Source organism: Moschus berezovskii, chromosome 27, assembly GCF_049115385.1.
Source record: "Moschus berezovskii isolate FMDL1 chromosome 27, NW_MosBer_1.0, whole genome shotgun sequence".
NCBI classification, from domain to species: domain Eukaryota; kingdom Metazoa; phylum Chordata; class Mammalia; order Artiodactyla; family Moschidae; genus Moschus; species Moschus berezovskii.
In genome coordinates, this window is record NC_142486.1 from 29,135,869 (window position 1) to 29,149,370 (window position 13,502).

The 13,502-nt window shown below is 38.2% G+C and overlaps 1 protein-coding gene across 6 annotated transcripts in view; it reads right to left on the reverse strand.

Annotated features, from left to right (window-relative positions):
• The window catches only part of MRTFB (myocardin related transcription factor B), a 295,702-nt gene that overhangs the window by 91,168 nt on the left and 191,032 nt on the right, over positions 1-13,502 (reverse strand). The gene's annotated exons all lie outside the window — the stretch shown is intronic.

Sequence of the window (13,502 nt, forward strand, 5' to 3'; positions counted from 1 at the left end):
AAGAGCTTGAGTCACACCTACTTGCTGATCCTAGAAAGCCCCCCAGAGAGGCATGAGGCAACGGGGCTCATCCTGGGGGTACAGACACAACAGCCATTTCGGGGAATTCATTCTTCCATGAGGACACTGGTGCTGGTAAGCAGCATTCTGGAGTCCTCCCTGTAGGTTATTACACTGGGACCTGGCCCTGGCCACCAGAAGGACCAACTCTAGGACCTCCAGGCTCCATAACCAGAGACCCCAGGACCTTGGCCTGCCAGTGAGCCAGCACTAGCTCTAGGACCTGGCTTTGCCTATCAGCGGGTTGGCACAAGCTCCTGGGCCCAGTCTCACCCATGAGTGGGTGGGCACCAGTCCTAGAAACCTCCTGGGCACTGGTTCTGCCCACCAACCTATGACACCAGCTATGGGACACCTTGGGCCTTTCAACCAGCTGCCTTGGGATCCAGCTCCATCTCCAGCACTAGTCCTGGGCCCAGGTTGCCCACTAGCAGATGACACCATATCCAGGAAGCCTAGGCCCTGCAGCCAGCCACCTTGTGACCCAGTCCTGCCCACCAACACCAGGGCTCCTTGGTCTGTGCATCCAGCCATGTCAGGACGCAGTCCCACTTATCGGTGCCTGGCAGCCTCCATACCAGGCAAGGCCAGACAACTGATCAAGTCAGGGGCCAACACCTCTACCATGATGCCTATACTGTTTGACTCGGCACAACAGAAGGGCCCATGACGCCCACATAGAGGGCCCAAGGGCATACAGCTGTAAAGGATATCTCTCACTTAAGGTCACTTCTCCAAGATCAGAAAACGTGACCAACCTACCAAACATAGAAATAAATAACAAAATTAGGTCAAAAGAGGCAACAGAGGAATGTGCTACAAATGAAGGAACAAGACAAAACTCCAGAAGAACTAAGCAAGATTGAGACAAACAATTTATCTGACAGACAGTAAAGGGTAACGCTCATAAAGATGCTCAAAAAACTTGAGAGAAAAATGGATGAACACAGTGAGAAGTTTAACTAACTCTCTAGTTAGAAATTATAAAGAAGAACAAAATAGAGCTGAAGAATATGATAACTGAAATAAAAAAATACACTAGAAGGAATCCATAGATTAGATGCCACAGAGGAATGGATCAACAAACTAGAAGACTGAACAGTAGAAATCATGCAAGCTGAACAAAGTGGGGAAAAATGAGTTCAATTTGAGAGACCTCTGAGACATATCAAATGTCCTAATATTCACATTATAGGGGTACCAGAAAGAGAAGACAGAAAGAAAGGGACAGAGAACACACTTGAAGACATAATAGCTGAAAACTTCTGTAATCTGGTAAAAGAAATAGACATCTAGGTCCAAAATGCACAAACAATCCCAAATAAGATCAACCCAATGAAGTCAATTCAAAGACACACTGTAATTAAAATGGCAAAAGTTAAATAAGAAGAGAAAATATTAAACATAGAAAGGGAAAAGTCACTTGTTACCTACAAGCGAACTCCCAAAATGCTAACAGCTGACTTCTCAGCAGAAACTCTACAGGCAAGAAGGGAGAGGCATGATATATTTAAAGTGGTGAAAGGGGAATACCTACAACCAAGAATACTTCACCTGGCATAGCTATCATTCAGATTTGAAGGAGAGATCAAGAGTTTTATAGACAAGCAAAATCCGAGTTCAGCACCATGAAACTGACTTTGCAAGAAAGGGACTTATCTAAGCAGAAAAGGCCATAACTGGAAATGTGAAAATTACAAAAGAAAAAAATCTCACTGGTAAAAGCATATACAGTAAAGACAGAAGATCAGTCACTTTATAAAATTAGCTGGAAGATTAAGACAAAAGTTGTGAAATCATCCATATCCACAATTAGCAGTTAAGAGACATATGAAGCAAAAAGATGTAAAATACGAGGTCAAAAACACTAAGTGTGGGTGGTGGTGGTGGGGAATAAAAATGCAGGGTTTATAAAATGAGTTTGAACTTAAAAGATAAGCAACAACAACAAAAGAGATAAGCAACTTAAAATAATTATGTGTGTGTATATACATACACAACTTCATGGTAAGCACAAATTAAAATCTGTAATAGATGTGCTGTGCTTAGTCACTCAGTTGTGTCTGACTTTGTGACCCCGTGGACTGCAGTGCGCCAGGTTCCTCTGTCCATGGGGATTTTCCAAGTAAGTAAGACCACAAACCCCAAAACAATTAACACAATGGCAAAAAGTATATACATCAATAATTACTTTAAATGTAAATGGGCTAAATGCTCCAACCAAAAGACACAGAATAGAAAGGCTAAAAAAACAAGACACACACACACACATATACAGACTGCCTACAAGAAACTTCAGATCTAAAGACAATCACAGAGAGAAGTGGGGGAATGGGGAAAGGTATTCCATGGAAGTGAAAACAAAAAGATAGTAGGGATAGTGATATTTATATCAGAAAAAAAAAGACTTTAAAACAAAGACTGTAACAAGAGACAAAAAGGATGTTACATATGATCAAGGGATCAACCCAAGAACAACTTATAAAAATTGTAAAACTATCACACCCCAAATAGGAGAACCTATTCATGAGGCAAATATTAACAGACATAAAGGGAGAAAATGACAGTAAAACAATAGTAGGGGACTTTAACACTCCCACTTACATCAATGGACAGATTGTAATGACAGAATATCCATAAGGAAACACTCACCTAAAACACACATTAATGACCAAATGTACTTAGTAGATACAGGTATAGAACACTCCATCCAAAAGCAGCAGAATATACATTCATTTCATGTGCACATGGCACACTCTCCAGGTTATATCATATGCTAAGTCACAAAACTTTCCTTTGCTAAAGCTGAAACTGCAATACTTTGGCCACCTCATGCGACGAGTTGACTCACTGGAAAAGACTCTGATGCTGGGAAAGGTTGGGGGCGGGAGGAGAAGGGGACGACAGAGAATGAGATGGCTGGATGGCATCACCGACTCTGTGGACATGAGTTTGAGTGAACTCCGGGATTTGGTGATAGACAGGGAGGCATGGCGTGCTGTGATTCATGGGGTCGTGGAGAGTCGGACACGACTGAGCGACTGAAATGAACTGACTGAACTGAAGTCACAAAACAAGCATTAGTAAATTTAAGAAAACTGAAATCATAGTAAGCATCTTTTCTGACCACAAACACTATGAGACTAGAAATCAATTACAAGAAAAAACTGCAAAAACACAACAAACACACACACATACTAACACTTGGAGGCTAAACAATATGCCACTAAACCATCAAAATGGATCACTGAAGAAATCAAAGAGGAATTTAAAAATATCTCAGAGACAAAGGAAAACAGAAACATAACAATCCAAAATCTACAGGATGAGAAAAGCAGTTCTAAGAAGAACATTTATAGCAATACAAGCCTACCTCAGAAGAACAAGAAAAATCTCAAACATACCATCTTAACCTTACACCTAAAGGAACTAGAAAAAAAAAACCCAAAGTTAGCAGAAGACAAGAAATAAATGAAAAAGACAAAACACCCCAAATGAAAAATAGAAAAGATCAATGCAACTAAGAGCTGGTTCTTTGAAAAGATAAACAAAATTGATAAATCTTCATCCAGTCTCATAAAGAAAAAAAAGAGAGGAGACCTAAATCAATAAAATCAAAAAAAAGGAGAAATTATAACCAACATCACAAACATACAAAGGATCATATGAAATGACTATGAACAATTACATGCTAATAAAAGGAACAACTTAGAAGAAATATATGTACAAACTAGAAATATACCATCTCCCAAGAAGGAATACAGAAGAAAAAGAAAGTATGCATAGATTGATTACCAGGAAAGAAAATAAATCAGTAATATTACTACTCCCAACAAATAAAAGTCCAGGACCAGACAGTTTCACGGGTGAATTCTACCAAACATTTAAAGAAGAGTTAATACCTACTCTCCTGAAATTATTCTAAAAATACTGCAAAAGAAGGATTGCTTCTGAACTCATTTTACCAGGCCAGAATCACCTCAATACCAAAACTAGATGAACATAACACACATACACACATACACACTATAGGCCAACATCACTCAGGATCACAGATGTAAAACTCTCAACAAAATATTACCAAACTGAATTTAATAACACATTAAAAGAACCATACCATGATTAAGTGGAATTTACTCCAGGGATGTAAGGATGGTTCAGTATCACAAATCAATCAATGAGACACACCACATTAACAAACTGAAGAATAAAAATCATGATCTTCTCAACAGATACAGAAAAAGCTACTGACAAAATTCAACATCCATTCATGGTAAAAACTCAACAGAGTGGGTACAGAGGGAACATAACTAAACATCCTAAAAGCTCTATTTGATAAGCCCACAGGTAACCTTATACTCAATGGTGAAAAGCTGAAAGCCTTTCTTGTAAGATCAAGAATAAGACAAGGATGCCCACTCTCACTACTTTTATTCAACACAGTATTGAAAAAGTTCTACCCACAGCAATCAGATAAGAGGAAAAAAAAATAAAAGAAATCCAAACTGGAAAGGAAAAAGTAAAACCATCACTGTTTGCAGATGACATGATACTATATACAGGAAATCTTAGAAATGCCATCAAAAAAACTACCAGAGCTCCATCAATGAATTTGCTAAAGTTGCAGGAAACAAAATTAATACAAATAAGTTTGATGCATTTCTATACACTAACAACAAGCTATCAGAAAGAAATTAGGAAAACATACCTAGGAATAAACCTAAGGAGTTGGAGAACTGTACTCAGAAATGATAAAGAAACTGAAAGAAACTGAAGACAACACAAATGGATGGCAAGATATACTGTGCTCATGAATTAGAAAACTCAGTATTGTTAAAATGACCATACTACCCAAGGCAATCCACAGATTCAACAAAATTCCTATCAAAATACCAATGGCATTTTTCACAGAATTAAGACAAATACTTCTAAAAATCTGTACAAAAACACAAAAAACCCTGAACAGACAAAACAATCTAAAGAAAGAACAAAATTGGAGGTCTCATATGCCCTCTTCAAACTATACTACAGAGATGCAATAATCAAAACATTACAGTACTGGCACAAAAACAAACACACAGATCAATGGAACAGAATAGACAGCCCAGAAATGAACTCACATTTATATGGTCAATTAAACTACCACAAAGGAGGCTAGAATATAGAAAGGGGAAAAGACAGTCTCTTCAATAAATGGTGTTGGGGAAACTGGACAGCTGCATGCAAAAGAATCAACCTGGACTACTTTCTTACACTATATACAAAAATAAATTAAAAATGGATTAAAGATTTAAATGTTAGACCTGAAACTATAAAATTAGAAGAAAATATATGCAGTCTGCTCTTTGACATAGGTGTTGGTAATATTTTTGGACATGTCTCCTTAGGCAAGGGCAACGGGAGCAAAAGTAAACAAGAGGGGTTAACATCAAGCTAAAAAGCTTTTGCACAACAAAGGGAAATTTCAACAAAATAAAAATTCTGCCTATGGAATGGGAGAAGATACTTGCCAATGATGTATCTGATTAGGGGTTAATATCCAAAATATACAAAGAATTCATACAATTCAACCTTAAAACAACCCAGAGACTGCCCTGACAGTCCAGTGGTTCCAATGCAGGGGGCACAGGTTTGATTCCTGGTTGGGGAATAAGATACTACATGTCACACAGCATGGCAAAAAGATAAAACAACAACAACAAAATAACCCAAGAAAAACATGGACAGGGGACCTGAATATACGTTTTTTCCAAAGAACATATGTAGTGGCCAATAGACACATGAAAACAAACTCAACACTCCTTATCAGGAGGGAAATGGAAATCAAAGCCACAATGAGATATCACCACCCATTTGTCCAGAATGGCTACTATCAAAAAAACAACAAACAATTAAGTGTTGGTGAGGATGTGGAAAAAAAGGAACTCAAGTACTGTACACTGATAGTAGGAATGTAAATTGGTGTTGCCACTGAAGAAAATAGCATGGAGTTCTTAAAAAAATTAAAAACAGAACTACCATATGATTCAACAATTCCACTCCTGTGTATTTAACCAAAGAAAATGAAAACACTAATTCAAGAAGATATATGTACTCCTATGGTCATTGCAGAATTATTTACATAACTAAGATATAGAAGCAACTTCAGCTCAGTTCAGTCGCTCAGTCGTGTCTGACTATTTGCGACCCCATGAATCACAGCACGCCAGGCCTCCCTGTCCATCACCAACTCCCAGAGTTCACTCAAACTCATGTCCATCGAGTCAGTGATGCCATCCAGCCATCTCATCCTCTGTCGTCCCCTTCTCCTCCTGCCCCCAATCCCTCCCAGCATCAGGGTCTTTTCCAATGAGTCAAATCTTTGCATGAGGTGGCCACAGTATTGGAGTTTCAGCTTTAGCATCAGTCCTTCCAATGAACACCCAGGACTGATCTCCTTTAGAATGGACTGGTTGGATCTCCTTGCAGTCCAAGGGACTCAAGAGTCTTCTCCAACACCACAGTCCAAAAACATCAATTCTTCGGCGCTCAGCTTTCTTCACAGTCCAGCTCTCACATCCATACATGACCAATGGAGCAACTTAAGTGCCCATAAAAAAATGACTGTATAAAGAAGATACAGTACACACACATACACAGGAATATTATTCAGTCATAAAAAATAAAACACTGCCATTTGTGACAATATGGGTGAACTTACAGGCTATTATGCAAAGTGAAATGAATCAGAGAAACACAAATACTATATGATTTCATTACATGTGGAATCTAAAAAACAAAACAAGTGAACAAAACACACCAAAAGAGAAACAGTCATACAGAGAACAATCAGGTGGTTGTCAGGGGGTAAATGGTGGGGGATGAGAGAAATAGTAGGTAAGGGAGACTAAGAGGTACTAACTCCCCATTACAAAATGAATGAGTCCCAGGTGTGGAACGTAAAGTGCAGGGAATGGAGTCAATAATTATGTAACATTTTGTATGGTGACAGTTATTACACTTTGTACAGTGATCACTTTGAAATGTACAGAAATACTCAATTACTATATTGTGCACCAGAAACTAACCTAGTGGTATAGGTCAATTATACTTCAAAAACGAACTCACAGAAAAAGAGACCAGATTTGTAATTAACAGAGGTCAGGGTAGGGGAAGAGGCACTGGATGAAGGTAGTCTAAAGGTACAAACTTCGCCCTGTAAGATAAATAAGAACTAGGGATGTAATGTGCAACATGATAAATATAATTAGCACTGCTCTATGTTATATATGGAACTTAAAAGAGTAATTCCCAAGAGTTCTCATCAAGAAGAAAAAATGTTTTTCTATTTCTCTCATTTTCTATCTATATGGGATGATGGGTGTTTACTAAACTTACTGTGGTTATACACTTCATGATGTATATCCAATCATCAAACTGAACAGCTTAAACTTACATTGTGAATTTATTTTTTACAGTGGTATGAGTTAGTGATTTTGAAACTGTGAATTTAAGAATTAAATATATAAGAAAACACACTGTAGATGATGGGAGGAGGGTCTCACTGTGGGAGAATGGTGTTAACAATATGGAAAGGGGGGCCCTCTCTGGTGGTGCAATGGATAGGAATCTGTCTGCCAATGCAGGGGGCACAGGTTCGATCCCTAGTCTGGAAAGATCCTACAAGCTGTGGGGCGGCTGGGCCCACGCACCACAACTACTGAGCCTGCATGCTTTTGGGCCCACGCATCGCAACTACTAAAGCCTGTGCTCCTACAGCCTGTGCTCGGCAACAAAAGAAGCCACCTCAGTGAGAAGCCTGAGCACTGCAACTAGGGAGTAACCTCCATTCACCACAACTAAAGAGAAAGCCCTCACAGCAGTGAAGACCCAGCACAGCCAAAAATAAATTAAATTTTTTATAAAAGTTCTTAAAAACAGTAAACATGGAAAGGGGGAAGACTAATTTAAACCTGTGATGCTGGGTAGAAACTGGGGGTAGCCATAAGGATGCCTAATTTTTAATATATATGCTGACAGACAAGATGGGAACTAGGCTGGCGCAAATGTAAATGGTTTCAGATCGTGAATTTTAAATCATTATAACTAGGCTTTAACACATCTTTATTAATCAAAATAGGAACCATTACAATCAACACATTTTTGCCAATGAGAAATAAGTTTGCTCATTCCTGTAGTGTAAAAATCTTGTGTTTTGGGATTTGACAAACTCTTGGAAAGCATTTTCTGCCTTCTGCTGGATGTGGAAGCAATTTCCTGGCAAGAAGTTGTGGAGATGCTTGAAGAAGTGGTAGTTGGTTGGTGAGAGATCAGGGGAATACGGTGGATGAGGCAAAACTTCGTAGCCCAATTTGTTCAACTTTTGCAATGTGTGGCGGTGAAATGTGTGGTCAGGCGTTGTGGAGAATTGGGTCCTTTCTGTTGACCAGTGCCAGCTGCAGGCATTACAGTTCTTGGCACATCTCATGGATCTGCTGAGCATACTTCTCAGATGTAATGGTTTCCCCAGGATTCAGAAAGCTGTAGTGGATAAGACAGGCAGCAGATCACCAAGCAGTGACCATGACCTTTTTTGGTGCAAGTTTAGCTGTGGGAAGTGCTTTGGAGCATCTTCTTAGTCCAACCACTGAGCTGGTCGTCGCAATTGTCGTGTAAAATCCACTTTTTGTTGCATATCACAATCTGATCAACAAATGGTTTGCTGTTGTTGCATAGAATAACAAAAGACCACACTTCAAAATGATTCTTCTAAACTGCAGCCATCTCATGAGGCACTCACTTATCCAGCTTTCTCACCTTTCCAATTTGCTTCAAGTGCCAAACGACCATAGAATGGTCGACACTGAGTTCTTTGGCAACTTCTCAGTATTCTTGCCTGGAGAATCTCATGGATGGAAGAGCCTGGTGGGCTACAGTCCACGGAATCACAAAGAGTCGGACATGACTGAGTGACTTCACTTCCACTTCATGTAGGATCACCTTCAATGATCCTCTCAATTGGTCATTGTCAACTTCTGATGGCAGGAGTGTGCTCCTGTGCTCCTCCAACTTCAAGATTCTGGTCTCCTTCGCAAAACTTCTAGAACATCACTGAACTGTATATTCGTTAACAGTTGCTGAGGCAAATGCATTGTTGACGTTTCAAGTTGTCTCCGCCGCTTTACAACCCATTTTGAACTCAAATAAGAAAATTTCTTGAAATTGCTTTTTGCCTAATATCATTTCCCTAGTCTAAAATAAATATAAAATAAGCAGTAAGTAACAAGTCATTAGCAAAAAAACATAAAGCAAGAAATGTGTATTAAAATGATGCATAACATAACCACATATTTAAAAATGTACTCAGATATTAAATGGCAATTTCAACAATGCAAATACCGTAATTACTTTTGCACCAGCTTAATATTAATTACAAAATTACAAAGAGAAAGCTGAGAAGACAGAGCATCACTTCTGTGATCTTCCTGTCAAAAGGGAACAACCTAGTTTAATCATGAGGAGACAAGAGATGAACCCAGATGGAGTGTCATTCCACAAAATAATTGACCTGTGTTCTTCAAAAACTTTATAAAAGACGAAACAAGAAAAAGTACAGGACTACAGAAAAGATTCCATTTTAAAGGAGACTAAGAGACCAGGCAACTAAATGCAACATGTGATCCTGGACTGTATTGTAAAACAGGGAAAATTCACCGTATTTCTTTTGCTACAAAGGAAACTATTGGAATGACTGGCTTGATTTGAATAAGGTCTGGGATTGGTCAACAGTGCTGTATCAATGTTAATTTCTGATTTAAATAGTTGTACTTTGTTTAAATGAGAATATCTTTACTTTTAGGAAACACACACCTAAGTGTTTACAGGTAAAAAAGCAACACATCTGCAACCTACTCTCACATGTTCAGGGAAAAAACATTATGCATAGATATGGAAAGAGAATGAAAAAGGAAGTTTAATTAAGACACTAACATTTGAGGAATCTGGATGGAGGGTATAAAGGATTTGTATTATTTTTTGTAACTTTAAGTCAGAAATTATTTCAAAATAAAGTTTAAAAACAGCTCACTGTACATATTAGGGCTGTGCATTTCAGTGTATGCAACACAAAACATGACTCAACTTTAAAAAATTTTAATGACAAAAATTTTTCAAATAGATAAAATGCTGTGAATACTGTCAAACACTGCCAATAAAAGTATAAATGGGTATCATGTTTCTAGAGAGTCCCTGGAAACATGTTAAAGAACCCAGAAAGAGATCTAAATTCTTTGGCCCTGTAATTCAATATTTATGACTTTATTCTAAAGAAATATTCTGGAATAAATATAGAAGTAAATGACTTATGTGCAATGCTATTCATCTTAGCATTAACTATAGCAGCAAAGCCCAGAACATAATCTTCAAAGTTAATCAATAAGGAGTGATTAAATTATGGCAAATATATAATGATATATTGCACAGCCACTGAAATAATGGCTTCAAAATAAAAAAAATAATTATTGGATGTTTACAGTGAACCAACACTGAGTCGGACACAACACAGAATCAGGCACGACTGGCGACGAACACTAACACACACTACAGTGACCCAAAGAAGTAAAAATGTTGACTTCATTTTCAGAGGAATATTTAATAACATGGAAGAATGTACACTATGAAGATGAGGGGAGAAAAGGGGGCCATAAAACTGGATACTCAGTATGGTCTCCATTTTGTTTTTCTAAAAATGCTATGAATGAAAAAAAAGTTTAGGAGAAAATACTGAGCGATAGGACTTACTAATATTATTAACACATGCTATGCTTTTTATCCTCCCAAATTTCAAAACTGGTCTGAAATGATTGTGCATTATATTTATGATTGAAAAAACTAAGCCTTATTAACAAGATATGTTAAAATATCTTGAATTGGTTATCCAAGCTGCTTCCTCATAACAGCAGTCTGTATGTAATTCACTTAAATTTTAAGGTACTGTAATTCTAAATAAGCAAATAGAGACTTCTATAAAAAGGAGCAAGACAACCATTGAAAAAATACTTATTACAGTTATAAAGAATTTCTACAGATTCTAAATGGGAAAGAAATGAGTGTTTTATTTCATCACACCTGTCAGCAAATCATTGTATTCTGACTCTTTGCAAAATAGGTATTTCCTTACCTCATATAATTCTGATATTGTTCTACGAAATGACTCACATATTAAACACTATCGTCATTCTGTATGATTTTGACAAATAAATTATGCCTGATATTTCTTTAAAAACATTAAAAATGAATCCACTTGAAAAGAATTAACAAGATTTAAAAAAAATGCTTCCATTATACATTGTACCCAGTTTGAGTGTCTGAGGGACAGATGACACACCTACCACCAACCCCATAGCCACAATTCAGTAAAGCAATCTAGTAATGCTAATTAGAGGAAAAATATTTTAATGAGAAGGCTAAAATATAAGAACAAGCAGCCCAGAGTTTTGAGCTACAAAATTAACTTACAACAAGAGAACTTTTACCATTTCACAAATTGAAATGCTCTTGTTTACAGTGTAAACATGTTTTGACGAACGATTCAAAGAGAGAAGATGACGTTTTAGGCATATTTGTTGTTGTTGTTCAGTCTCAAAGTCATGTCCGATTCTGTGACCCCACGGACTATAGCATGTCAAGCTCCCCTGTCCTTCACTGTCTCCCAGGGTTTGCTCGAATTCACGTCTATTGAGTAGGTGATGCTATCTAACCATCTCATCCTCTGCTGCCCCCTTCTCCTTTTGCCTTCGATCTTTCCCAACATCAAAGTCTTTTCCAAAGAGTTGGCTCTTCCCATCAGGTAGTCAAAGTATTGAAGCTTCATCTTCAGCATTAGTCCTTCCAATGAATATTCAGAGTTGATTTCCTTTAGGATTGACTGGTTTGATCTCCCTGCAGCCCAACAGACTCTCAAGAGTCTTCTCCAACACCACAATTAGAAAGTATCAATTCTTCGGCGTTCAGCCTTCTTTATGGTCCAACTCTTACATCTGTACATGACTACTGAAAAAAACATAGTTTTAACTATACGGACCTTTGCTGGCATAGTGATATCTCTGTTTTCAATACACTGTCTAGGTTGGTCATAGCTTTTCTTCCAAGGAGCAAGGGTCTTTTAATTTCATGGCTGCAGTCACCATCCACGGTGATTTTGGAGCCCAAGAAAATAAAATCTGTCACTGTTTCCACTTTTTCCCCATCTATTTGCCATGAAGTAATGGGACTAGATGCCATGATCTTCGTTTTTGAATGTTGGATTATAAGCCAGGTTTTCTCACTCTCCTCTTTTTCATCAAGAGGCTTTTTATTTTCTCTTCATTTTCTGCCATTAGGGTTGTATTATCTGCATATCTGAAGTTGCTGATATTTTCCCCAGCAATCTTGATCCTAGCTTGGGATTCATCCAGTCTGGCATTTCACATGATATACTCTACATATAGGTGTCCAATAAGCTACTGGGAAGAGTGGAGAGCAATTACTAATAGCTCCAGAAAGAATGAAGTGGCTGGGCCAAAGCAGAAATGATGCTCAGCTGTGCATGTGTCTGGTGGTGAAAAGTAGTCTTATGCTGTAAAGAACAATAAATATTGCATAGAGTTAGGTCCATGAATCAAGGTAAATTAGAGGTGGTCAAGCAGGAGATGGCAAGAGTGAACACCAACATCTTAGGAATCAGTGAACTAAAATGGATGGGAATGGGTGAATTTAATTCAGATGACCACTATATCTACTACTGTGGGCAAGAATCCCTTAGGAGAAATGGAGCGGCCCTTATAGTCAACAAAAGAGTCCAAAATGCAATACCTGAGTGCCATCTCAAAAACAACAAAATGACCTCGGTTTGTTTCGAAGACAAACCACTCAACATCACAGTAATTCAAGTCTATACCCCAACCACTAACGCCGAAGAAGCTGAAGTTGACCAGTTCTATGAAGACCCACAAGACCTTCTACAACTAACACCAAAAGAAGATATTCTTTTCATCATATAGAGCATAGTATATAAATGAAACTAAATCTCACTTTAACTCCTTTATTCCTGTAAATAGAAACAATTCAATAATAATAATAATTATTACAGACATTTATTGAGGACTGACTGTATGTAAGACACTATGGGGCTTCCTTCCTTGGTGGCTCAGTGGTAAAGAATCTGCCTGCCAATGCAGGAAACATGGGTTTGATCCTTTATCCAGGAAGCTCCTACATGCCACAGAGTAACTAAGCCCATGTGCCACAACTACTCAATCTGTGCTCTAAAGCCCTGGAACTGCAACTACTGAGCTCATGTGCTGCAACTACTGAAGCCTGCACACCCTAAAGCCTGTGCTCCGTAACCTGAGAAGTCACTGCATGAGAAGCCGGGGCACAGCAACTAGAGAGTAGCTCCTGCTCTCCACAGGTAGAGAAAAGCC